General features: G+C 39.8%; 1 protein-coding gene across 2 annotated transcripts in view; it reads right to left on the bottom strand.

Annotated features, from left to right (window-relative positions):
- Positions 1–25,842, bottom strand: part of FAM124A (family with sequence similarity 124 member A) — a 115,869-nt gene that overhangs the window by 71,996 nt on the left and 18,031 nt on the right. The window lies entirely within an intron of this gene.

Here is a 25,842-nt window from a genome sequence, read left to right as displayed (position 1 = left end):
CATGAAAGGGTAGACAATTTTGTGTTTGAGGTTCAGCAATGCAAAGCTGGTCTTCCCTGCTAAAGGAAGGAGGAGTATAAACCCAGCTATGGTATCTCCTAGTGGAACTTTCATGAAATAGGAAGTCAATTACAGACTGCTACTTGGATGTGTTGATAAAGGTTTAACAACCAACTCTCAGGGGGGAAAAGGGGAGGAGCTCATTTTAAAGTTTAATCTGCATTATTAACATTTTCTTCATCACTTTCCTAAATCTAGATGTCAACAAAACAATAAATCAAGCCCTGATTTGCAGTTTTGCCTATTTCAGAGGTGTAAATACTGCTCTGGAAAATTTAACAATCAGGGAGATTCAGTATCAGCTGGCTCCAGCCCATCACAGCCTCCTATCCTTCAATGCTCTGAATATTTTGAAGGAAGGTTTTGAAGCTGCCGGACTCTAATGGGGAAAAAATGTTTACAGAAATGTCTGGGGAGGGAACAAACTGTGCTGAAACCTAATATAATGCTAATGATCAGAAAGGAAAGGGCAGTAAAAGACTGGGGGTAAGCTGTAGCCCCAAGCTGCAAAAAGGGCTGAGGCTCATAAAAACAGAAAGGAAAACAAAATCTAGAAAAATTTGCAAAACAATGTATATATATAAAACAGAGAAAGCAGCCCAAAAATCCTCAGTGAAAAAAAGAGCAAGAAGACTACTCCAAATAATGGAACAACAGTAAGAAATTCCAGAATAGTTATAAAGAGAAATAAGAAAATTAAAAGATGAAATATGAGTGGAAATTAGGATCAAAATCCAGGCAGAACTTAACCCTTATTACCCCGCAAAAAAAGAAAACAAAGAAAAAAAAGAAAGAAAGAAAAGGCAACATTTTTAAAAAAGATATAGTTAAAAGAAATAAGCAGGGAAAATTCAGGCAGAAATCATATCTGGCTCTCAAGAAAATAATATCATATAGGAGAGAGCAAGCAATTTAGAACACAAACAGGAGAATCTGTCCAAAACCATAGAGGCTCTGTGAAAGAGAATGGCAGTTGCAGAGCATAAAAATATAGATGTGGGGGAAAATTTGATAGAACAAAAGACAGTATCATTGGAAGAACATGTGACTTCTATACAATCCAAAGCTATTGACCTTGGGGACTGGATAGATAGAGATAACTTAAGGATCATGGATCTCCCAGGAAAACATGGCAAATTGAACACCCTGAAAAATGTACTGGAATAAATATTACAAGCAAATTGTTTATAAATATTGAAAATAAATAGTAAAGTACTAATTGGTAGAATTTGCAATTAATAACAGAAAGAAACCCCAAGATTCAGTCATGAAGGAATAGTGATTAAAATATGGTTAAGGGGCAGCTAGGTGGCGAAGTGGATACAGCACCGGCCCTGGAGTCAGGAGGACCTGAGTTCAAATCTGGCCTCAGACACTTGACACTAGCTGTGTGACCCTGGGCAAGTCACTTAACCCCAATTGCCTCACAAAAATATATCTTTTGGTTAAACTTCATAATGTAAATGACAAACAATATTAGAGCAAGCCAAGAAAAAGACGTTTAGCTTTCAAGGAAAACTAATTTAAATAACCCAGGACTACTTTTTACTGAAAAGGAATTGAATAAGAAATTGGAATGTGATATTCCAAAAAAGCAATTAGATTGCATTCTAAAATAATATAACCCGTGAAGCTGAATTTCAATGAAACAAAAAAAATTCTCTGTCAGCAAAAGGGAAACATTTTGATTATTCTTCAAAAAGAAAATAGAGTTGAGCTATTTGACATGCAAATACATCAAATAAGAGAAATACAAGAAAGGTAAATAAATATAGTTTAAAACCAAAAACTAACTAAAGAATGATATCCATACTATCAGGATGCTAGGACAAGACAAGGATAGTGTAAAAAAAAAATTCTCACATTTGTTAAGTACCAGGATGGAACAAGGAGAATTCACCTAGAGCAAAGGTTCTTAATCTTTAATACATGAACTTTTTCTTTCTTCCTTCTTTCCTTCCTTTTTTTTTTTTGTGGGGCAATGAGGATTAAGTGACTTGCCCAGGGTCACACAGCTAGTAAGTGTCAAGTGTCTGAGGCTGGATTTGAACTCAGGTCCTCCTGAATCCAGGGCCAGTGCTTTATCCACTGAGCCATCTAGCTGCCCCTGAACTTATCTTAATATTTTAGTAACTGTTTTCTAATATAATATTACAAATATTATTCTCATTGGTGGGGTATGGAACTGGAGGTGAATTTCTTTAGATGGGAGAATGGCTGGGCAATATCATAATATGTGTAAGTGAAGGGGATGGGGAACAAAAACATCTTCATTGTTGGTTTTATTCAGGGGGAAGGAGCACCCCAGGAGTAAGGTCTATGCTTTTGAGGTCTGAATCTCATTGAGAGAGAGAGAGAGAGAGAGAGAGAAAGAGAGAGAGAAAGAGAATATGCCTCATGGGTGTCCAGCATTCAGGGCAGACAGGGGGATAGAGACCCAGAAGCAAGGTATATAAATATTAAGATAGACAATGGTGCATGCAAAGGTACGATTTGGAACCAGTGACTCAAAGAACACAGTAACTTTCACTAGATGGTCCCCAAAAGGTTTGCAAAATACCTCCATACATTATCTTATTTGATCCTAATATGAAAATACTCAAGGATCCATTGATTGGTACTGCTGCCAGTCATACTTATCAACACTGAGAGACATTTTAGTGATCTATTATTATATGCTCAGAGCATAGTCCCACAATACACAACAATCAGTGGCCCCCAATGACATTTTCAGCAACCCTAGTCTCCAGTTCTATCTGCGAGATGGATACAGTTGGAATTCTACAGAAGGAAAGGGAAAGGGAAAGATTTACACATCAAAGAATCAATAGCAGAAGGGGAAGATATATAAAAGGTAAAATGCTAAGGGATTTAACAGGAATTTGCAGAAAAACAAAACAGAAACTAACCAGATAGCTACAGGGTTACAGTTGATGTCTCAGCTTAAGTAATTACGCGTAATAAAGCTGAGATGGAAATTCTTCTATTAGTGACCAGTTAATTATCTAAGCTAAAATCTGATGTCTCTGCTAAATTCTACAAGCTCTGGCTTATGATGTGACTGGCTGTCTTAAGAAAATTTCAGCAATGCTAAAATTTCCTTACCAAAATCCTCACAACAATGCTGTAAAGGAAGCATGATAATACAGGTTTTACCCCTTTTTACAAAGGAGGAGACTCAGGAAGACTGTATGACTATATGATCACACAGCTAATCAGTATCAGGGTCAGAATTTGAGCCCACATATTTCTTTTTTATTGTTATTAAATGTTTTTAATTTTTAGTGAGGCAATTGGGGTTAAGTGACTTGCCAAGGGTCACCCAGCTAGTAATTGTTAAGCGTCTGATTTTGGATTTGAACTCAGGTCCTCCTGAATTCCGGGCCGATGCTCTATCCACTGTGCCACCTAGCTGCCCCTCCCACATATTTCTTGATCTCATGGCAAATGCTCTTTCTACTCTGCCATGTTTGTTTACCAATAATACTAAGAACAGAGATCTCTTTAAGAATTAAAGCAATATAAAAGATAGCTAATTGGCACAGTAGGTAGAGCAGTGGGCCTGGAGTCAGGAAGACCCATCTTCTTGAATTCAAATCTGGCCGCAGACACTTATTGGCTGTGTGACCCTGGGCAAGTCTCCTGACCCTGTTTGCCTCAGTTTCTTCATCTGGTAAATGAGCTACAGAAGGTTATAGTGAACCATTCCATTATCTTTGCCAAGAAAACCCCAAATGGGGTCAGAAAGAGTAGGACATGACTGAAAAACAACCGAACAACAACAAAAGATGTTAGTTAGAACACCATTAAGTTTTATATAGTTTGACATTTTATACATGAAGCTCCAAATCTCCCACTTCTAGATCTATCATTGATCTCAAGATATCACATTCTCAAATTTTATCATTTATTCACTTATCTTCACTCATTTATCCATCCATCAATCTATCCATCTATTATTTCTGTCCATCTGTCTGTCTACCTGCTTATTTATGAGGCAGTTCTCCATATCTAGGTCCAAGCTGGAAGCGCAGTGGCCACTCACTGGCCAATCCCACTGCCCACAGTTTATCAGCACAGAACCACCCCCACCCCCACCCCAATCCCAGGGACTCATCATATTGGTGCTAGATTTAGCAAGGACACTTGATTGGCTTTAGCCTTATTGTTCCTCAGATCTCCAGAGCTCAAGCAACCCAACAGCCTCTGGGATTACAGGCATGCTCTGTGACATCTGGCAAATTTTAATTAATTTTAACATTAGAAAAGTTAATTTATGCAAGCAGCAAATTGAAAATCAAATTGTCTTTTGGAATTTCTGTACCAAAAAAAGATCTGAAATTGTGGCTTACATGCTTAACAGGAACCCAGAAATATGCTGGATAAACTTTAATATCTATTACTGATCTTTTAATGTCTACATTAAGTAAGGAACTAAGGCAATTATCTATTCCAGAGGTGTCAATTATGCTGCCAGAGTAGCCACAACTTTCCGAGTAGCACCCCATCCCTTGCCAGATTAAAATGCAAAATAGTTAATAAAATAAATTATAAATATAATAGAACATATTTGCTATTAATATGTGGTTTTCTACATCGATGTAATGCAAGCAGAGATTTTTTTTATGGTTTTGTGCTCCTGTTTCTTTTTGAATTTGACACCACTGATTGATACCACTCAAGGAAAACATACTTTTTTCTCAAATTATGTCAAATATTTTGATAATGTTTTATTTCATGTTGCCTCAGATTGCTGTCTAGAGCAGTGGTATCCTACTCAGATGGAAAAGGGGGTCTCTATTCCATACAGAAAGATCCCTGCAGGCCCCACAAAGACTTAAAAAAACATATATCAACATTATCTATGTTCTGTTGTATTTTTATTTATTTTGCAAAATACTTCCCACTCATATTTTCATTTCTTGGGGGTAAGGGGAGAAAACTCTAGAGTATTGTAGGCAACAATGCAGTTGCTGGACATCTGTAGTCCAGCTAACTGAGAGGTCAAGGGACTTTGACTACACGTCAAAGGGAGAACTTGATCCCTGTCCTTTCTGTCTCCAAGGCCAGCTCTCTACTCTCTACACCATATTGCCTCTATCAATACATATACAGTAAGGAGATAAAATTAAATATGTTAATATATAAAATAGATACAAGGTGATGAAAGAGTTAAGCCCTTGTAGTTGTAGGTTTCAGAAAAATCCTTAAGTATGCTATGGGAATTTCTTTATTTCCCTTTACAATTTGGGACTCAGGGGAAATCCTCCTACAATTTTTAGTTAACAAAAAGTCTTTTAATATTAACCTCACCTGGGGGCAGCTAGGTGATGCAGTGGATAGAGCACTGGCCCTGGAGTCAGGAGAACCTGAGTTCAAATCTGGCCTCAGACACTTGACACTTACTAGCTGTGTGACCCTGGGCAAGTCACTTAACCCTCATTGCCCTGTCCCCCCCCCCAATATTAATCTCTCTTGAACAAAAGTTGTCTATAGGATGTAAAAATTTATTTAAGAGTCTTAGGCATTCCTTAGATACAAAGTTGGAGAAAGAATCTCAACAGTCCAGGGCTCCTCAGATGTGTAAATCCTTCTTAATCAGCCTAACTGAATCCTCTAAATGTATTTTAATCTGTAACCTGATTTTTTTTCTCTTTTCTTTTGGTGGGGCAATGAAGGTTAAGTGACTTGCCCAGGGTCACACAGTAAGTGTCAAGTGTCTGAGGGTAGATTTGAACTCAAGTCCTCCTGACTCCAGGGCCAATGTTCTATCCACTGCGCTCCTAGCTGCCCCCATCCTGACTTTGTTCAACAGAAATCTGTTTCCTTAGGGGATGCATGAGATTGTGACTCTGTTGAACAAAATTTGTTCAACTTTTATGACAGAAGAAAATGTGGGATTACGAATCTATCTTCTTTGTAACTTTTATGGCCTAAGAGGAATGTACAAGATTGCGATGTGTCAAATCACTATTTCTCTCTATCACTCTGATGCAATTTTGCCTAGGAGAATCCTTGTCAGAATCCTCATGATGGTGCAGGTTATCTCGGAGGCTTAAACCTATGCTTGAGTGTAATCATAAAGCTTAGGCTTCTGCCCCCATAATTTCTGCATTGTGGTAAATATATATCCGGCAGCAGTTACCCACACATGAATTCAGAGAGGAGATATTTCTCCCAAAGAAGTAGAAGACAATGGAGAAGATGATTGAATTATTACGGAACAAAAGAAATAGAAGGCGATGTTTGAGCTGAGACTTGAAGAAGACTAGGGATTTGAAGAGTCAGAGGCAAAGAGCAAATGTATTCCAGGCACAAGGGACAGCCAGTGAGTGCAAGGGCATGGAGATGGGAAATGGAGCACAACAGTTTGCCTAGACCATAAAGAATGGGGAGGGGAATACTGTGCAGTTTGGCTGGGAAAGTAGGTTGGGGCCAGGTTGTAAAAGGTTACAAATGCCAAACACAGCAGTTTACATTTGATCCTAGAGACAATATGGAGCCACCAGAATCTATTCATAAGGGGAGCGACACATGCAGATTTGCAAAGCAAACAATTCTCCAGGAGTTGCAAATACTATATTGTTTAAGAGCTGCGCTTTTTTTCCCAGGATGATCTTGAATTTTCTGGACCTATGTCATAGGAATTTACAAAAGCGTATCATCATTGGTGCCAAGAATCTGGGACTTCAGCTAATTCCACCTTCTGGGGGCTGTTAGTGCCATAGCATTACCACAATAGATCCCTTCCGTCACGTCCTCCCTTCTGATGGAGTCCCAAAAGTCAGTGGTTCAAAAAGATAGACTTTGTTAAAACCTGAAAGTAAGGAAGTTTTCCTGCAGAACCTTATCCAACTTTACAGCCTGCCTTGATAAGATTGTTTTTTCTACTTTTTTTGGCGGGGCACTGGAGCATTATCATGTCATTTTAGCTGGAAAACAAAAAAAGAAGGGACGTGGCATGATGTAGTAGGAAAGAGCATGGAATTTGAACTCAGAAGATTTTGGATCTACTAGCTGCATGATCCTGGGCAAGTCACTTAACCTTCATTGCTCAGCAAGAAGAAGAAGAAGGGGAGGGGGAGGAGGAAGAGGAAGAAGAAGAGGAGGAGGAGGAAGAGGAAGAGGAAGAAGAAGAGGAGGAGGAGGAGGAAGAGGCAGAAGAAGATGACAATTTTATCAAATCACAGTTCTGCACTTAGTAGCTATGGAACTTTGGACAAATTATTTAATCAATCTGAGCCTCAGATTCTTCATCTGTAAAATGGGACTTATAATAATTGAGCTGTGTTTCTTATGGGGCTGTTTCTAAGAAAACATTTCATAAACCTTAAAGCACTCCAGATCACTAATTAATATATACAATATGGGATATGTGCAGATCATTATGCTATGTGATGCTGGGGGCACTGAAAACATTTTAGATTGCAAAATTGATCATCTGCTCCAAGCCCATCATTTTGTAGGTGAGGAAACTGACCAAAATAAAGGAAGTAACTTGCCCCAAATCATATAAGAAGTACACAGTAGAGCTGAGATTTGAACCCAGGTTCTTTGAATCAAAATTGCACTGTCATTACTTACTGGGAGGATGGGGTAGGGGTAGAGTATGGAACTGGAAGGATGGGGAAAAGTATGGGAGGCCCAAAAGGGAGGGGATCATAGGAATTTAAGCTAAAGAGAACCTTAGAGATCACCTGCCAAACCCTTCATTTTGTGGATGAGAGAACTAAGGCTAAGTCTTTGGCCTAAAATCACGAAGGCAGAACAAACGGCACGTTTGAGATTCTAACCCAAGTTTTCTGATTTAAAGTCTACTGCTCTTGGTACTATCCCTGATGCATTAGGCACTACCCTAGTGAATCACAGCCCAACACACTGATTTTCCCCTATCACAGATCAATTCTAAGGGCCTACTCTAATTCTTTTCAGAGGTTTCCTTTCTTGTTTTCTATAGTCCTAAGAGGCTGCTCCCTGCTCACCTAGAAGGCACTAGGTTACCTGTTGCTTAATACACAAACAACAAGTTACTTGTTTTAAACAAAGTCTCTGAAGGGATATGGGATGCAGAAGAACATATACTCTATTATCTTTCTGTATTGTGTACCAGGATAATTTTAATACTCCCTTAATAAAATCTCTTTTCATTTTGAAGCTGCTAAGTAGGGTCTAAGAGATACTATGACCTTAGCTTTTGAATTTTTTTTATACAAGAAGAGAATTTTATTTTTTAATGATTCATTAAAAGTATTTTAAAATATATTTTTAAATTACATGTAATGCCAATTTTTAACATTTAACATTCATTAAAATTTTTTTGAATTCTAATTTTTTCCCTCCCTCCTTTCCCCCTCCCTAAAATGGTAAGCAATGTAATCATGTAAATAAGTAGAGAATTTTAGAACTGAAATGTCTTTATAGATGATCCAATCCAACCTCCTCATTTTACAGATGAGGAAACTGAGGGCCAGAGAGGTCAGGTGATTTGCCAAAAGGACTACATAATGACAAAGCTAGTGTTTAGACACAGGTTTTCTGACTTCAGATCCAGTCTTCTTTTCATTAATCACACTGGTCCAAGTTAAAACTCTAGGAATTATAGACACAATCTATGGAGATGCTATGGTAACAAGTGAATAACTTTGATTTTTCCAGCTAAGCTAAACTATTCATCATGAGGTAGGACCAAACAGGGGTTTCTACTCAAAAAGAAGAAAATCCCAAAAGGTAAAGATTTGGGCAGGAAAACTGATTAGAGGGGCTTTATACATAAATGCCATTATATTCGAAGGTATTCATATCACATAACTATTTCTTCTTCCTAAAACACATGAGATAAAAGAGAATTCAAAGAAGTCAAAGGGAATGGGTTGAGAAAAAGGACTTCTAGATGATCACGAAATAACACTCTTTCTCTTTTGGCAACTAGGTGGCACAGTGGATAGAGTGCCAGACCTGGAGTCAGGAAGATCTGAATTCAAATCCAACCTCAGACACTTATTAGCTGCGTGACCCTGGGTAAGTCACTTAGCCTTGTTTGCCTCAGTTTCTTCATCTATAAAATAAGCTGGAGAAGGAAATGGCAAACTACTCCAGTATCTTTGCCATGAAGACCTCAATTGGAGTCATGAAGAGTTGGACATAACTGAAAATAACTAAACAACTCTGTCTCCCTGCCCCTCCCCCATGCGCTTTTTCTCCTTTTCTGTCTCCCTCCCTCCCTCCCTCCTTCTTTCAATAGACTAGAATTGCTGAAATTTCAATACTCTATTGCAAACTACGATGTCTATTCTCAGAGCATTGGTTAGCCCTATGCCTAGTACATAGCACTTAATAATGATTTTTGAATTGAATAGCTTTACTACGATGTCAACAAGGGAACATGACAGACACATTAGAATGGCTAATCCATGTGGAATTTTAAGAAGTAGAATATTTAACAATACCAATGAGTGGATGGTTAGGCCAAATTTTCTTCTTGTGGCTACTCTAAACAATAAACACATGGCTACTCGGATAGAACTTTATTGGTAAACTAAAGGATACTCTGGACTTTCCTTTTTTTTTTTTTTTAAAGTGAGGCAATTGGGGTTAAGTGACTTGCCCAGGGTCACACAGCTAGTAAGTGTTAAGTGTCTGAGGCCGGATTTGAACTCAGGTCCTCCTGACTCCAGGGCCGGTGCTCTATCCACTTAGCCATCTAGCTGCCCCTGGACTTTCCTTTTTAACAAAGCAAAGGTTAATTTCATGCTAAGTTTTTGTTGTAATAGGGCCCCAAAGTAATTTTTAAAGCTCATTTTTTCATTAATAACTCATTTTTATGCATTCTATTTTATTTCCTCTTTGATTCTCAGAATTTGTGCTTTTGTGTTTGGTTGGGGCTTTTATTTTCTTGCTTTCCTAGTTTGCTTTCAGTTGTATGCCCAATCTCTTAATCTGTTACTTCTTTCTCATTTTTTTTTTGTTCCACAGTTTAGCCATTTCTGGCATATAGTAAATGCTTAATAAATGTTATTTCTTGATTGCAAGTGTTGAGAAATATACATTTTCTTCCCACCATCCTCCTGGACTGCTTTGGCGAGATATCAAAAGTTTTGGTATGTTGTCTCATGGTTGAATCTTCAAGATCAAATGTAAACTCCATTGTTTGACATTTAAAGTGTTCACCAACTGGCCCCTTCCTACTTTTCCAGTCTATTTATATTTTATTCTCCCCTTCTTTCAGTCCGCACTTATCTACCCAGTAATGTTCTGTATATGCTGCGCTTCACTAAACTCCCTCCTCTCATGGCTCTGAACTGGCTGTCCCCTGAGCCTGGATTATACTATCTCTTCGACTCTGCCTCTTGATCCTCCTGGTTTCATTCAAGAGTCACCCCTTCCTCATGAAGCCTTTTCTGTTGCCCACAGCTGCTAGTGTATCTCTTACTCAAACTACCTTGTATCCATTTTGTATATATTCTGTAAGTATTCATTGTGTCCATGTAGTCTTTCCCATTAGAATGTCAGAATCCCCAGGGCATGATGGCACATTGCCCAGCACATAGTGGGTGGTCATTAAATGGACTGATGAGCAATACTCCTGGGATCCTTTCAGATAACCCCAAACTTAGACATAAGCAGTACCAAATTTCCTGCTGCTGCTGAAGCTAAGCAAATTCAAGGCCAAAATTACTCCTCATAAAAGCAAGCAAACAGGCTCCTATTTTATTTAAATTTTATGTGATTAGAACAACAGAGATTATTCAGCAAAACACTGTGTGCTGAACACACAGTGTGAATTAGAACTGCTGAATTTTAGCTTCTGTTTAAAATTGAATCCAGGTAAGGCACGGATATACCATGTAGAAGATAAGATGTTTTCCACTGTGTTAAATTCACAAAGGAAATATAAAGCTAATCTGACTACTATAAGCCTCTTTGAGGGAATCTGTGTCAAATGCTGCTTCTGTATGTGAGTAAAATCTGTAAGTCACTATTTCCTATTATGGAACAGAAGAAAAACAAACGATTGTCATTAATTTTAGTCTTAATCTGACTCTTGGATGTTGTACGCATCTCATGTACAATATTCTAAAGCATCCATTAATTTTGCAACATGTAATCAGCTCTTCAATTTCCTTGCTTATACCCCCCCCCCAACCCAACCACCCCTTTTAAAAAATCAGCTCACTCACATTAGCTAATTTCTTTTTAATGCAGAAAAGCTGAGCAGATGTGCACAAAAGCAGATGTGGGCACTTGACGCTTTCAAAATTCCTATTATAGCTTCAGCTATCAAAGCATGCTATGTTTCCATTTCTTCAAATTACAAGGTAATGATGTAATTAAAGGAAGGTTAGCAAACATGAGTGAGGGAAAGAACCACTGCAATAATTATTGGGGAAAGAGGTTAGTGAGAGAAAAAGCAGCAATGTGTGATCTCAATTCCTTCTAGGCTACTTCTAATGAAAAAGCAGTCTGCCAGACAGAAGAAGTTCACAAGTGCCAATTCTAGACCCCCTGTATTGGCTAACACAAGACAATTAACCTTTATGTGCCTCAGGTTCCCACTTTGGGAGATAGTGGACTACGGTAAACCTCAAAGTTGACATAGGACTGTGGAAGAGGATAGACTTGGTTTCTGAACAGTGTGGGAGTAACTACTCACAACCATCTGTTTCCATGTGCTTACAGACATATGGGAGCCATGGACACCCCTGGGGAATTTTCCTTCGGGCAGAACAGTGAACCCAACTCACCATCCCCACCTTCTGTGTCTGACGGTGTATTAAAAAGTATTAAGCCTTATTTATACAGATGCTATAGAAGGTAACATATAGGGTACCAGACCAGAGATTTGAAAGGGAAAATTGTGGCAACTCTTCTTTTTTTCTCCACTAAGGAACACTTTCAGATGTAAGGGAGGGCTAAAGTGAATAATCTCATTTGCCCAGTGCTTAGTCTGAGTTTTAAGATCTGAAGGTCAAGGGTTCTATAATAATAATAATAGCTAGCATTTACAAGCACTTAAAGGTATGCAAAGCACTTTACAGGTATCTTATCTGAGCCTCATAACACTTCCAAAAGAGGGGCAGCTAGGTGGCAGAGTGGATAGAGTACTGGGCTTAAAGTCAGGAAGACTCGTATTCCTTAGTTCAAATCTGACCTCAGATACTTCCTAGCTTCGAGACCTTGGGCACGTCATTTAACTCAGTTTGCTTCAGTTTCTTCATCTGTAAAATGAGTGGGAGAAGGATATGGTAAACCACTCCCATATTTTTTTAACGAGAAACCTCCCAAAATGAAGTCACAACAGAGTCAGACACAGGACTGAAAAACAAACACTTCTAGGAAGAGTAGGTGCTAGTACCATTCTGATTTTACTGATGGGGAAACTGAGGGAGACAGGCATGATGACTTGCCCAGGATCACACAACTAGTAAGGGTCTGAGGTCAGATTTGAATCTAGATTCAATGCTCTATCCACTACACCACCTGGTTGTCTAAAAAAATACCTATGCTGATAACAATATGCCTACTATGAAAATACAAAGTAGGGTATTCAAGATTGTATTACCCTTAACAAAAAAAAAAACCCACCAAAAAATGAAAAACTGAGCCTTCAGATTCAGCTCTGAATAGTTTAATGACCACAGTTTTATTTATGAGGAAGTATTTGGTCCTATCATGATGAGAATTTTACTGGCATGACATGCAAATACTGAGTTTCCTTGGCATAATTGTTGTTTTCTTTTGGTCCTGTTTATAAATCCGCCCCCTCTTGTTTAAACCCATAAGAACCCAAACTATACACTGTGGCTTGCTAATCTCCTAACCAGACCTTCTGGAAACAGTTTAATATTCTGAGAAGGTAAATTCAGCCCATCTTCCTGAGGACAGATTGTGATTACTAAAGATTCACCAAGTGCCAATGATGCATCTCACTTTTTCAGAAAATGTTAAGAAAAATCCCGTCTGGTCTGTCAATCTAAAAAAAAAAAAACAGAGACCCATTTAGAGGGGGGGATTGGGGGGGGGAGAAAACCCAAAACAAAACTGATGTTAGCCATGAAAGTAAAGCACCCAAGGTGGAGGGAAGGACAACAGAGAGATCGTGCCTTTCCAGATAGAACCATCCTAGTAGAAAGGGGGAAGCCTGTGGCTTGGCTACCTACAATGCCAGAGGCCCAAATGACTGTCCTGGCCACAGCACAGCCTTCACCACTCACACATCCTCACCTCACATATTATCTTTGTACCAAAGGGAATAAGGTAAAAGGCCACTGCTGCCAAGACACATGCTGTTGCTATAGTAACAGACATATAGATGAGAAAAGCATATGGAGTCACTGGGAACTGCCTTGTGCTTTCTCATTAATACCGAAGGCCAAAATAGGTATTTTCCACACCCTGCTAACCAACTTCCTTCTGCCAGGTTTTTAATTTGACTTGGAGGAAGTGATATGAAAGAGGATTTCTGTCTTTCAGAAAATCATCTCTATGACATGCAAATTGATTTAAATCTAATTCAGTTAAGAGAAGAATGAGGAGAGGAAGGGAGGGCGGGAGGGAGAGAGAGCGAGAGAGCGAAAGAGAGAGAGAGAGAGAGAGAGAGAGAGAGAGAGAGAGAGAGAGAGAGAGAGAGAGAGCGAAAGAGAGAGAGAGAGAGAGAGAGAGAGAGAGAGAGAGAGAGAGAGAGAGAGAGAGAGAGAGAGAGAGAGAGAGAGATCCACTGCTGTGTCAGAAAAGAGGCCATTAAATGCTAATGCCTGATACTGGAGGAAGAACTTGTAACAATTTCTTGTTAAGACAGAGATTTTTAAAACACCATCTTTTAGATATAATTTGGCTACGTATGTAAACTGCACATTTGCACAAAAGTTATGAAGCATTCATTATAAATGAGACATCTCACTCCATGAACATGGGGGTGGTTGTGGCAAAAAAATGCTATTGCTTGAGGTGGTGATTGGCTTGGATCTACTAAAGTAACAACAACGAAGAGGCTAAGCTCCTGGAGCTAGCCAGGTCATGGTGGGCTGAGCTTTAGAACTAGCTAGTTAGCTCTGGGCAAACGATTCCACATTAAGGGGTGTGTGTGTGTGTGTGTGTGTGTGTGTGTGTGTGTGTGTGTGTGTGTGTGTGTGTGTGTGTGTGTGTGAGAGAGAGAGAGAGAGAGAGAGAGAGAGAGAGAGAGAGAAAGAGAGAGAGAGAGAGAGAGAGAGAGAGAGAGAGAGAAAGAGAGAGAAAAACCATAAACACAAGGTATAAAGGAGGGAGGACTATATGCATATCAAAGAACAGCTATGGGACAAGGGGGAAAATTCCATTTTCCTTCATCATCTTGTTCAGTAAAGGGTAGGCCAAGTCTGCATGTGCTCATTATGCACTTTATATCAATGCAGAAGTCACCATACAAGTACGGAATATGTCACATGGTCAGTCTCCCGTGTAAACAATTCCAACGGCAGAAGTCTACAGCACAATTGGCTGCACAGGCTGCCAGCACCAAACACTAATCCCTTTCAGGACTGACAAATGGTGCTTGTGAAAGCCCAGTGGTAATCCCTACCTTCTGGATAAAACTGGTGGTGGTGGTGGTGGTGTGTGTGTGTGTGTGTGTGTGTGTGTGTGTGTGTGTTCACGTGCATGTGAGTAAGGAAGTAGCATCTCTGAGCTACATTTGCCAGCTGCAGGGCTTATGAAGCAGAATTTCCTGATGGGATAAAAAATAGTTATTCCCCTCATAAGAAGGTTAATCAAAGCCAATGTTACTCTTGGACACTACCACTTTCAGACCACTCAACCTGAAAACACTCAATTATTTGCCCAACAAAGTTCTCATTTCTACGGAGGTAAAGTTTCAAGGATGTACTCTGAAAACACTTTTCCTTATGCCTAGAGCCATATTGCTGAGGTTAAGCTGAAGTTATGAGCACCCAAGCAAAAATTTTTGGAATGGTCACCTTTGTAATCTTCTGTTCAATGAAGCAAATAACCAGAAGTTGGGAGTAAAGGCAACAGTAAGGAGCATTGCACATACTCATTCACTTATAACACAACATCCCAAACTGAGAATTCTACTGATTTTTAAGTGGAAAAAAATTTATAATGGGACACTGATACCCATTGTGGCTTTGTGATCACATGCATACATGTCCGAACCAGGGAAATGCAATTGAAAATAATGGTGATCCTGGAGAATAACTAACAAGCATTTAGTAAGTACCTACTGTTTCCTAGATACTTAGAATTTCTCAGGGCAAACAATATGATACACACACACACACACACACATCTATAGGTATAGGTATAATTATATATGGGGCAGCTAGGTGGTGCTGTGGATATAGCACCAGCCTTGGAGTCAGGAAGATCTGAGTTCAAATCTTATCTTAGACACTTACTAGCTCTGTGACACTGGGCAAGTTATGTAACCCTTATTTGCCTCATTTCCTCAACTGTAAAATGGGCACCCACTGGAGAAGGAAATGGCAAACCAATCCAGTATCTTTGCCAAGAAAACCTCAAGGACATATTCATGGGGTCACAAAGAGTTGGATACAACTCAACAACAACGATATTTTATACACATATTTATGTATGTGTATAAATATACACAAACATGTAAAATGAATATACAATATATTTTTGTGATAGAAATATACACATATATTTTAAAACTATGTCTCTCTATATTCCTACATACACTCAAACACACACACACATATATGTAGGTAAATATCTGTGAAATAGGTATAAACTCATTTGGGATGGGGAGCTCTCAGCTATGGGGAGTCTGGGAAAGCCTCTCATAAATGGTAGTGGTTGTGGTGAGTCTTAAAGGAAACTAGGGGTTTTAAGAGATTTGAAAAACACTGCTCTCTCATGATTTCCTTCTTATTTCTACTGCCCCTGCTTTATGGATTCTAGCTCATTGTTCCTCCTTCTTGCAAGAAAATGCACACTAAGTTTCTGTTAAGCCTCTTGCCTCTATACACATTCTACATTAATTGGGGAAGAGAAAACGAGTGAATCTACTCCTTTGGCTCTAATTATCATTTCCTATGCAGACAATCCTCAACTCTATATTTCCACTCCAACCTCTCCCTAGAACTCCAGGAATTTATTTCCAGTTGTCTACCAAATGTCTCCACTATAAGATGGGGGTAATAATAGCACTTACCTCAAAGGGTTTGTTGTGAGGACCAAATGAAATAATATTTGTAAAGCACTTAGCACAGTGCCTGACACACAGTAAGAGCTTAATAAATGCTTACATCTTTCCTTTCTTCCTAAATGCCCTACTGGCATTTGAAACTCCATCACCAAAGTTTAACTGGTCATCTTCCTTCCAAAAACTACCCCTCCCCTGACCTTCACTATTTCTATTGATAGTATAACCATCCTCTCAGCCACCTAGGATTAAAATCCAAGAATTGCTTGTGATAGTTTCCTATCCCATGCCTTCAATGCCTAATCAGCTGCCAAGTCCTTTTGAGTGTATTTCTGCAGTCTTTCACTTTGGTGTCTCTTTTCCCATTCCCACTGTAACCACCAAAGTTGACACCTTTTCTCATTTTTTTCCTTCCAAAAGAGAAGAGATGAGGAAAAGAATACTGTAAAATTACAAATGACCATGCTTGACTCCAAAGAAAAAAATATGAGAAGACCCCTCCTTCCCTCCTTTGCAGAGGTGAGGAGCTGGATGGAGTATAGGGCACTGCAGGTCATGCCAGAGGTGGGGAGGTCTGGGGTATTGAATACTATAGGTAATGTCAGAGGTGGGGGTTTGGGGTATAGGAAATGTCAGGCAATGTCAGCCATTTTTCATTATATTAGCTAGTTTTGCTGAACTGGGTATTTTTTTCTTTCTTTTAAAAAATCTGTTATTAAGAATGGCTCCATGGGAGAAGGAGGGCGGTAAAATACATGGAGAAATGAAGGTGATTTAAAAATCAATAAAAATTTTTTTAAAAAAAGGAACAAATCAAATTCTCTGTGAACAAAATAATTTAATTAGGTATTTACCCTTTAAAAATAGCCTAGTATGCTAGTGAAATAACCCAAATCAGATCAGGACTAGAAACAATGTTTACTGATTCATTAAGAAAGATTCAAATCTTTCATTGCTTCACAATTATTTCATTATATTTATTTAAAGAAAAATGACCAAGCAGTGACAGTAATCATTCTGAATACCTCATGAAAAGAAGAGAATTTACTAATGGTATCTAGTTGGAACTTGAAAAATATTTTCTCCCAGAAAGAATGTTAACAAGTCGTGTTTCTGGTCCCAGACCAACCTACAAGAAGTTAATTGACCCAGAATGCACCTGACATATATACTATGGTACTTGAGTACAGCATAAACCTCTAAGGGTTCCCATTTTCTATGGGAAAATGTATTCCAAATATCAACTTGTCATGCCAGAAGAGCATCATCCTGCTCCCTGCAATGGTACCAGTGACTTTTCCCACTTTCTCTCCTAACCCAGGCTTTTTCCACTTGTCACCCCTTTTCACCCAAGAAATTTTTGTGTGATCCCAGATATATAGGTAGATAACAAATATGCTTAACCTTTTACTATTGCCAAGTTTTTCGTGACCCCTCACATTCAGTTATTCAACCCCATACGGGGTTGTGACCCACAGTTTAAGAAGCTTTGTCCTAACCAAATGTGGGATTAGGGACTTCCCTCCCTGCAAGACATTATCAGTGACTCTCTGGGCATGGGGCTCCAGCAGAGTGACTGCTAGAAGGTTAAAGAATCATAGATTTTGAGATGAAAGAGACTTTAAAGATCATTTAGTTTAACCCCTGCATTTTGCTGAGACAGAGGGCATTTTGTTTTGGGGTTTTTTTTTTTTTGGTGTTTTTGTTTTGTTTTGCAGAGCAATGAAGGTCAAATGATTTGCCCAGGGTCACACAGCTAGTAAGTGTCAAGTGTCTGGGCTCAAATTTGAACTCAGGTCCTCCTGAATTCAGTGCCAGTGCTTTATCCACTGCACCACCTAGCCGTCCCCCATGGGGTGTGTTCTTTTAAGATCACAAAGGTAGTAAGGGGACAAGACTGGGATTCTAATGTGGGTTCTTTGACTTCAAATCTAGTGTTCTATTTGGAAAACAAGTGGGAGGGATAAAGTCCCTTGGTTAAAGAGACTGTGGGATGGCAGGAGCTGGAGACTGGGGAGTTATGATCACTGGGGTAGGGAAGGATGCTTTACTCTCTCCTTCAACCTCACCAATATCTCCAACAAAGACTAAAGACTTTGTCCTGGGCTGGTTCTTGTGTGAACTGAAAATTAAGGGATAAAGTTAGGGACGATTTAGTTCCAGACAACCAAGATTTTTATAGCAAGACAAGGGAAATGGAGAGCAAAGTATCACTGGGACCCTACTAGGGCATTTGTCAGTATAGAAGAAACATATACCAAGTAGACTGAGGGAAACTCAGGAAGACTTATATGAGCTAATACCGAGCAAAGTGAACAGAACTAAGAGAACAAATTAAAAAATGACTATACTCATGTAAACAACTTGGAAAATAGCCAGTCTTTACTCTCCCCTCTCAACAGAGAGGAGATGGACTATAGGCACAGAATGACATATGTTTTCAGACACAGCAAATGCCTGGATTTCTTTTATTTGTGTAACCTTGTGTCAAAATTACCATGCTGGCAGAGATGCAAAATCCATTGGCTTGTGATATCATGGGATTAGGGTATTTAGGGTTGTTTGCAGTGAATCTTGGGAGAAGAAAGGAGAAGCTGGGTCTGGAGAGTGTGAAGTTTCTTCCTCCATCTTGGCCCCGTGTGGACTTTTTTTTTAGAGTCTAGCACTTAGCTGGCCGCTGATTTCTGCTCCTCTGGGCTTCCTAAAAGATGCTGAGAGATAGCTGTGGCAATGGCTACCATTAACAAAGCAGTTAACATTAAGCTGTCTGTGAATAGTGAGTGTAGGGCTAACTAGACCTGGTTTGGTAAGATGGTCTCATTAACCCCTTAAAGACAACATCCCTCTCCCAGAATTTTAAGTTGGATAAGGGAACAACTGCCCTGACCTCTCTCTGGGAGAGGAAGGAGTTAAATAAAGCAGCCAACTAGTTCTCTGCTGCAGTTGGCAGCATCCTATGCTATGCTGCCTGAATGCACCCAGAGACTATTCCCTTCCCCCATTGCTTCTCTGTTCTTTTCCTCACTGCTGTTTATTTCCATTTTTACAAGAAGAAATTAGTGTCTCCTAACCCCCATTGTGTGGATAATGTTATCCACAGCAATGGCAAATGGAAACTGGGGGGGGGGGTGCAGCCCGAGAAAAGTCAATGGCACAACTAGCACTTAACATAAGGCACAGTATGGGAAGTAGTCAAACAGTGATTTCAGCCCTGGAAGATTACAAACCTTTTTAGTTCCATTGCTATAGCTAGCATTCCTTAGCCAGCCTATGTAGGTGGTAAGGAGAAATAGCCTAACCAGGACGAAGAAAGAGAGGAGTGTCCTCCTGGAATCATTTACTGGTGCACACTGGATTCCCTTCCTAGAACTACCTCCCCTATAAAGAGCAGTTAACAGATGGGTGAAGATACTTGGTAGAGTGAGGGACCCTGCTCAGTCCCCTCACTCCATGTCTACACCCATTACCAGTATTTTATGTTATACATGGAGGCTAGTATTCATGGAATTATTATTAGTCTCTCCCAAAGAGACCAATCTTCTCAAAATTTATATGCAGGAGACTGGGACAAGCCTCTTAAATCATGGGGAGCCGTGACTCATACATTACATGTCAGAAACACTCTTTTATTCAACTTTACACTTGACTATGTTTATTTTATTTTTACAAGAGAGGTCTTCTGTTTGTGGGGAGAGGGGGTCTTGAGGAATTGGTAGTGGTAGTGATGAAACACAGAAGGAAAGGAAAGGAGTGCTAATGAGCCATTAAAAGTATGCACAGAAGAAAGCAGAAGGGAATTCAGGAGGGACACAGACAGCAGGGAAATTGTGTTGCTATTAAGTTTGCTATTTGTTAGATTTGGAGTTTCCTGTGCGATCATTTTTTTTAAGTGAGGCAGTTGGGGTTAGGTGACTTGCCCAGGGTCACACAGCTAGTAAGTGTTAAGTGTCTGAGGCCGGATTTGAACTCAGGTACTCCTGACTCCAGGGCTGGTGTTCTATCTGCTGCACCATCTAGCTGCCCTGATCATTCTTTTGATTATACTATGTTATGGAAATGCTGGTTTTATTCCATAAGTTCAAAATAAAATAAAAATATAATTGGCAGCATAGGAAAAAAATTTGCTATTGTTAAGTTTGATCTGCATTTTTTAAACCAAAATATGTCATAGAAGTTCACAGTTTAATATCCAGGTCTCTTCTGTTTTCTACATATTGAAATGTTCATGTTTGTTGAGGTTGGGCAAGTCCAAAGTTAGAAAGGTAAACAAGAAGAAAAAGAAATATCTGTCAGGCATTCATGAGTCAAGGTATACAAGAGACATGTCTCTGTTTGATATGGAGTAGTCATAATGTTTTGCTCCCAAGCCTGCTTAAACAAAAAAGAATGGGAACACAAGTCTTTAAGCTTGGAAAGGGCTACCCATCTACTCATCTCGTGAGTCCCGGAAGAGTCCCTAGCAAGCACCATCTGCTCCAAGAGAGCTCTTCTGCAGGGAGCAGCTGATAACAGCAGAGCAGCACCGTCAGAAAGAAGACAAGAAGGGGCTACAGGAGACAGGGAGGCCAGCAGGGTGGGGGGGAGGCACCACTCCTCTCAGGAGGAGACCTGAGGCTGAGCTGTACAGCCCCAAACAGTACCACTGTGAAGAATCTTCCCTCCTTACTGCCCCCAGCCCCCACCCAGGGCAGTACTGTCTGACTGGCCTCTCCCCTGGTGAGCCTCACTGCGTATAAGACAAGCTAGTCCCCATAGGTAGGGACAACAAACCAGACAAATAAACAGTCCCCAAAGTGTAATCAGTTCTTCTTTTCTAACAAAAACAATCATGTTTCTGTTGCTTTCATTTAAAAGCCAACTTCATCTAAGAATGACTTAGAAAAGACTTTAGAGATAAATGGAAGCATATTAGTTGAGGTTTCTTTTTTCAAAATTCTCTCTCCTGTCTCATTCTTCTGATTTTGTTTTAGATCATGTTAAAGGTAAAAAAAAAAAAGTTGGCTACATTCTCCCCATCTATACTGATGTTTATGTCTAAAGGACTCATTTGCAGGAAAAAGTTTCTCTAAATACTGAGCATCTTTTAAACACAACCACAATTCTCTCCAAATATAGACACAGTAGAGGGGAAAATCCCATAAGGATTCTTGGTAAATTAGGTGAGAGTATAACCATGTGAATTTCCATCTGCCCTTAATGGACTTCAGGCTTCAGAAGCTTTATTAGAAGTTGACCTTGCTGAAAACCCTAACAAATTTTCTTTCAGCCTAAATTGCATATTCCTCATCCCTCAGTTAGTTAACCTCAAGGATCACAGAGCAAGGAAGGGAGGTCATTTCACAATCTCATGTCATAAGTGAGGAAACTGATTCTTAAGGGGGTAACTCAAATCAAGTTAAGAAGCATTTATTAAGCCCCTACTGTGTGACAGGCACTCTATTAAACAATGGGGATACAAAGAAAGGCAAAAGACAGTCCTTGCTCTCATGGAGTTTGCAGTCTAGTGGGGAGGACAGCATGCAAAAAAACCTATATACAAACAAAATGAAAAACAGGATAAATTGGAGATAATCTCAGAGGGAAGACACTAACATTAAGGGGGATCAGGAAAGGCATCTTTTTTTTTTTTAAGTGAGGCAAATTGGGGTTAAGTGACTTGCCCAGGGTCACACAGCTAGTAAGTGTTAAGTGTCTGAGGTCGAATTTGAACTCAGGTACTCCTGACTCTATCCACTCTGCCATCTAGCTGCCCCAAGGAAAGGCATCTTGTAGAAGGCAGGATTTTAGCTGGGAATGAAACCAGGAAAGCCAGGGGGTTGAGGGCGGGGGGAGGGAGAACCTTCTGAGCATGGGAGACTGTAATGAAAATGCCTGGAGTTAGGAATTGGAAAAATCTTATGAGAGGAACAGCAAGGATGCCAGTGTCACTGGATTACAAAGTATTGGGGAGAGGGGGGCAGCTAGGTAGCGCAGTGGATAGAGCACTGGCCTTGGAGTCAGGAGGACCTAAGTTCAAATCTGGCCTCAGACACTTGACACTTACAAGCTGTGTGAAGTTGGGCAAGTCAGTTAACTCTCATTGCCCAACCAAAAATCAAACAAAAAATCAATAAACAAAGTATGGGGGAGGTGGGAGCCACATGTAAGGAGACTGGAAAGGTTAGAGGGGGGCAGGTTATGAAGGGTCTTAAAAGCCAAATAGAGGATTTTGTTTTTTATTCTGAAAATGATAGGAAGGCACTGGAGTTGATCAAAAAGACGGATGACATGCTCAGATCTGTGCTTTGGGAAGATGAATTAGACACCTGAGTAGAAGATGGGCTGGAATACAGAGAGACTAGAGGGAGGAAGGACAACCAGCAGGCTTTCAAAATAGTCTAAGAGTGAGAAGATGATGGCTTGCCCCGGGGTGGGGACAATGTCAGAGAAAGAAAGGGGAATATATGGGAGATGTTTTGAAGGTAAAACCAACAGGACTGGACCACAGAATGGATGTGTGGGATGAAAGAAAGTAGAGTCAAGGATGACACCTGGAATTGTAAGCCTGGGTGACTAGAAAAAGGGTGGTGCCCTCCATTGTGATGGGAAAAATAGGAAAGGGAGGGGGTTGGGGGGAAAGATAAACAATTCAGTTTTCAATAAGTTGAGTTTAAGATGTCTATAGGATATCCTGTCAAAGATGTTAAATACACAGTAGGAAATTCAAGTCTGGAAGTTTGGAGGTAGGTTAGAGCTGGATAATTAGATCTGAGAATCATCATCAGAGGGATGATCATTGAATCCATGGTAGCTGATGAGAGCACCAAACAAAATAGTCTAGAGGGGAAAAAAGAAAGCCCAACACAGAAAACCCTGGGAGATGCCCACAGTTATTGGGTGTGACTTACCTGAAGCCCCGGCAAAGGAGACTGAGGAGTGGTTAGATGGGCTACAGTGGGGTCACAGAAACCTAGAGGGAAGAGTGTATCAGCGAGAAGAGGGTGACTTCAGAGACATCAAGAAGGATGAGGACTGAGAAAAGGTTGTTAGATTTGGCAGCTAAGAAATCATAGGTAAATTTAGAGAGAACAGTTTCTTTTTTTCTTTCTTTCTTTTTTTTTTAAGTGAGGCAATTGGGGTTAAGTGACTTGCCCAGGGTCACACAGCTAGTAAGTGTTAAGTGTCTGAGGCCGGATTTGAACTCAGGTCCTCCTGACTCCAGGGCCGGTGCTGTATCCACTGTGCCACCTAGCTGTCCCCCTCTTAGTTAAGAGATAGGAGGGACAATAGCTTGCAGGGGTGGATAGATCAAGTGAGGGTTTTTTGAGGATAAGGGAGAAAAAGGCATGTTTGTAAGCAATAGGGAAACAGCCAGTAGACAGGAGAGATTAAAGAGAAATGATAGAGTGAGGATGAAGAGGGTCAATCTGTTGGAGAAGATAGGAAGGGTTGGTTTCATTTGTACAGGAATAGGGGTTTGCCTTGGCAAGGAGAAGGGTAATCTCTTCATGTGAGATAGCAGTGAAGGAGATAGTGGCAGAAGGGAATAGAGTGATGTGAAATGAAGAAGACGAGAGAAGAGGGAATTCTTGCCAAATGGCCTCATTTTTTTTCAGTGAAATATTAAGTAAGATTCTTGCGGGGGGGGGGGGGGAGGAAGGATCAAAAAGTTTACAAAAGACATTGTGGTAAATAGGAGAGTGAGTCAATTTGTCACTGTAGTTGATCAGTCACTTTTCAGACACGTCTGACTTTTTGTGAGCCCATTAGGGGTTTTCTTAGCAGAGATACTACAGTGGATTGCTATTTCCTTCTCCAGCTCATTTGTACAGATGAGGAACTGAGGCAAACATGGTTAAATGACTTGCCCAGGGTCACACTGCTAGTAAGTGTCTGAGACCAGATTTAAACTCATGAAGGTGAGTCTTATTGATTTCAAGACCAGTGCTCTATTCTAGCTGCCATCAAGTGAATCAACTAGGGACTATTGCCTTGCTGCAGGGAGGGTAGAGCTGAGATTATGCAACATAAATTTGTAGTAGACCCATTCAGTACTTTTATGACTGTCTCCAGCTTCTTTCAAGAACATGTAGATGGGAGTTAAGGTAGCAAATCTGAGAATAATCCAAAGCAAGGGTTGTCAGGGAAAGATAGGCAAGAGGGCAAGAGGGCAAGAGGGCAAGGGACTCAAGAGAAGAGGACAGTATAGTGTTGAACTGTTTCATCAAGGAGTCAAGATGGGTGAGGGAGGAGGGTGAAATCAGTGCAGGAGTGATGGCCTGGCAAAGAACTGAGGGTTTAAGGAATCAGAGATCATGGTGAAGACAAAGAACAGGGTTTGGGGTTGCAAGGCAGACGGAGAGGTGAAATGATTGTGATCAAATAAAAGAATTTGGTTAGTTCCAAGAACCCAAAGATAATAAATAATGGCATCAAACCAAACGAGAGAGAGAGAGAGAGAGAGAGAGAGAGAGAGAGAGAGAGAGAGAACATTATGAAACGCAAAACAGATAATTCTGATCACATTAAATTAAAAAGTTTTTGCACAAACAAAACCAATGCAACCAAGATTAGAAGGAAAGAAGAAAGCTGGGAAACAATTTTTGTAGCCAGTGTTTCTGATAAAGTCCTCATTTCTCAAATACACAGAGAACAAAGTCAAATTTATAAGAATACAAGTCATTCCCCCAATGATAAATGGTCAAAGGATATGACCAGACAGTTTTCAGATGAATAAATTAAAGCCTATTTATAGTCATATGAAAAAATGTTCCAAATCACTATTGATTAGAGGAATTCAAATTAAAACAACTCTGAGGTACCACCTCACACCTATCAGGTTAGCTAATATTACAGAAAAGGAAAATGATGAATGTTGGCAATGTGGGAAAACTGGAACACTAATCCATCGTAGGTGGGGTTGTGAATTGATCCAACCATTCTGGAGAACAATTTGGAACTATGCCCAAAGGGCTAGGAGACTGTGCATACCCTTTGACCCAGCAAGACTACTACCAGGTCTGTATCCCAAAGAGATCATTAAAAAAACAAAAGGGACACACATGTACAAAAATATTTATAACTGCTCCTTTTGTGATGGCAAAGAATTGGAAATTGAAGGGATGCCCATCAATTGAAGAATGGCCAAACAAGCTGTGGTATATGTATGGAATGGAATACTATTATGCTGTAAGAAATTATTAGCAGGCAGATTTCAGAAAAACCTGGAAAGACTTAAGTGGATTGATGCTAAGTGAAGTGAGTAGAACCAAAAGAATATTATACACAGTAACAGCAACATTCTGTGATAATCAACTATGATAGTCTTAGCTCTTCTCATCAATACAATGATCCAAGACAATTCCAAGACTTATGATAGAAAATGCTATATACACCCAGAAAAATAAATGTGGAATCCGAATGCAGATGGAGATATACTATTTTCACTTTTTTGTTCTTTTGTTCTTTTTTCTTTCTCAAAGTTTTTCCTTTTTGTTGTGATTTTTCTTTCACAACAACACTAGTTTGGAAATGTTTAACATGATTGTACTCTATAACCTATATCAGATTGCTTGCTGGCTTAAGGAGGGGGAAGGGATGGGAGGGAGGGAGAAAAATTGGAACTCAAAATCTTACAAAATGAA

This window comes from Dromiciops gliroides, chromosome 3 (genome assembly GCF_019393635.1).
Source record: "Dromiciops gliroides isolate mDroGli1 chromosome 3, mDroGli1.pri, whole genome shotgun sequence".
Classification (NCBI taxonomy): Eukaryota; Metazoa; Chordata; class Mammalia; order Microbiotheria; family Microbiotheriidae; genus Dromiciops; species Dromiciops gliroides.
This window is presented reverse-complemented; position numbering and strand designations above follow the sequence as displayed.